The 2,381-nt window shown below is 35.7% G+C and overlaps 1 protein-coding gene across 2 annotated transcripts in view; it reads right to left on the bottom strand.

Annotated features, from left to right (window-relative positions):
• The window catches only part of LOC103524077 (plasmolipin), a 20,881-nt gene extending 19,042 nt beyond the window's left edge, over positions 1-1,839 (bottom strand). The window contains exon 1 of one of the 2 annotated variants that reach the window (XM_026833228.1): positions 1,687-1,839. The gene's annotated coding sequence lies outside the window, so the exon portion shown is untranslated. Of the gene's footprint in view, positions 1-1,208; positions 1,386-1,686 lie in introns of those variants that run through there. The other variant, XM_026833226.1, reaches the window with a different exon arrangement.
• Between the last annotated feature and the right edge of the window lie 542 nt (positions 1,840-2,381).

Raw genomic sequence — 2,381 nt, 5'->3', positions numbered from 1 at the left:
AGCGGGACAATATCGGGACTTTGGGCGAAAGCGGGACATTTTAGCGTCCCCAGAGGATTTCTCGGGACAGCGGGACCAGAGGCTCCAAAGCGGGACTGTCCCGCCGAAAGCGGGACGTATGGTCAGCCTAGGTATCCATTGTGTTGTGTGTGGGCGTCTCAGAGAGCTCAGAATTTCAAATTTCGAGGAGGTTGTTTATTTTAAACATCCAAATATCTTTTCTTCTCACTCTCTCTACCTTTCCTCACTCGTTCTCTCTCACACACAATAGGTATCCCCCTCTCCTCTCTCTATCTATCTTTCTTCACTCGTTCTCTCTCTAACATACATGTAATATGTACCTACCTCTTCCCTTCTTCTTCTCTCTCTCCCTCCTGTGAGTGTCGCAGCAATGTTCCTCGTCTAAATCTGATATGATAGCATTTATGTAAGTAGGTACCTAATATTGTGATAGATAACAAACATAATATCTATATTACATATGTATGATGTACATTTTGTACAATTATACATGTAGGTATAACTTATGAATGTTTAAATAATAGTTAACTCCAATTTTATTATTTTAATTTGTTTGTTAAGGCTCATTTTTTTATAATTACCAAAGTAACTTGAATTAGAGGTAGGTAGGTAATTAATTAGGTGGTATTGAAGATAAGCAGTTTACTTACTTAATACTGAAAACCTAGTAAAAGTAGCATGAGTTTTACCATCACCGAGAAACATGAAAAAGTCCAAGGATTCATTTAACTACCTACTTAGCTAAGTATAACTCAGTACCTATTACCTATTTAGCAAAATGTACTTTTTACTATATCTGCCTACCAATACAGCAGAGTTGGAGAATTTGTTTAATTTCTGTCCCAGCTCAAACATACCTACTTTATCAAATTGGAAACTTGTGGTAGCAAGTATTGTGAATATCTTATCCTGTAGGTAGGTATTTGTAGGTACCTAGCTAGGTAAGCTACCTCTCACCTGTTGATTTAAAACTTTACCTATAACCATCATGTTTATTCTACCTACTTGTTAATAATTTTCCTTTGATAAGAAACTGATAAATTTGCTATAGATGTTTGCAAACGTGCGAATAGGTAATAGTTAATGCCAAAGGTTAATGGAAAACGGCCGTTGATAAGGTAAAACCAAAATTTGGGGGTGTACAAATTTATGGACTCGAGTGTTTAAAATAATGAAGATGATCTTACCTTTGAATTTTTTACAACCGGAAACACACAACACATTTATCATAAGAAACGCATCAACACTCTGAAATAACTCGCAGTGTAAATTTAATTAATTAGAAAATAAATTTTTAACGATAAACTTGAATGGATAAAAGGAATTTTTTGATAAAATTTCATTCATCCAAACTTCTTTAACTTCTTCTAAAAATAAATTTTCAAAACTGATAACGAGATGACTACTATTTGGTACCTAGCTAGGTAAGCTACCTCTCACCTGTTGATTTAAAACTTTACCTATAACCATCATGTTTATTCTACCTACTTTTTAATGATTTTCCTTAGATAAGAAACTGATAAATTTGCTATAGATGTTTGCAAACGTGCGAATAGGTAATAGTTTAATGCCAAAATAAGTGGGAAAACGGCCGTTGATAAGGTAAAACCAAAATTTGGGGGTGTACAAAATTATGTACTTGAGTGTTTCAAAAGATGATCTTACCTTTGAAATTTTTACAACCGGAAACACACAACACATTTATCATTAGAAACGCATCAACATTCTGAAATAACTCGCAACTCGCAGTGTAAATTTAATTGATGAGAAAATAAATCTTTAACGATAAACTTGAATGGATAAAAGGAATTTTTTGATAAATTTCATTCATCCAAACTTCTTTAACTTCTTCTAAAAATAAACTTTCAAAACTGATAACGAGATGCATGGCTAGCTTCACATCAAACGATATCACTCACAAGGTGGTAAATAAGCAGTGGACAAGTACCTGAGCTAGAGAAAAATGAAGCCAACTTTCTGATTTTTCACAGGCACAGAGAACACGTCACCTGTCCAAATACTGACCATGAGCAATGTTGCTTAACTTCAGTAATCCGTAGGGAAATGGTGCTATTGCTGCTGGCGCTGGCTGTGAAGATGTTTCAGTCCCCATAGACAGTAAGTTATTGTACAGGTACGCGAATTTGAACTTCGGACTGATTTTTTTTTTTTTTAGGTTTGATAGAGGGAACTGTAACTGCTAAGGTCTTATTGTCCCGAAATCAAAGAGAGAAGGATGACAAGATAGGAGAAAGCCAGCCGTTCCGAGAACGAATATTATCCGTTCAGGATAAAATCTGGCAAGGGCTGGAATTGAACCAGCGGCCTAGCGCTAACAAGGCAGACGCGCTACCAACCAA

Source organism: Diaphorina citri, unplaced genomic scaffold (genome assembly GCF_000475195.1).
Source record: "Diaphorina citri unplaced genomic scaffold, Diaci psyllid genome assembly version 1.1 scaffold87, whole genome shotgun sequence".
In the NCBI taxonomy this organism is placed as follows: domain Eukaryota; kingdom Metazoa; phylum Arthropoda; class Insecta; order Hemiptera; family Psyllidae; genus Diaphorina; species Diaphorina citri.
The sequence above is the reverse complement of the archived record's forward strand: the minus strand, read 5'-3'. Positions and strand labels throughout refer to the sequence as shown.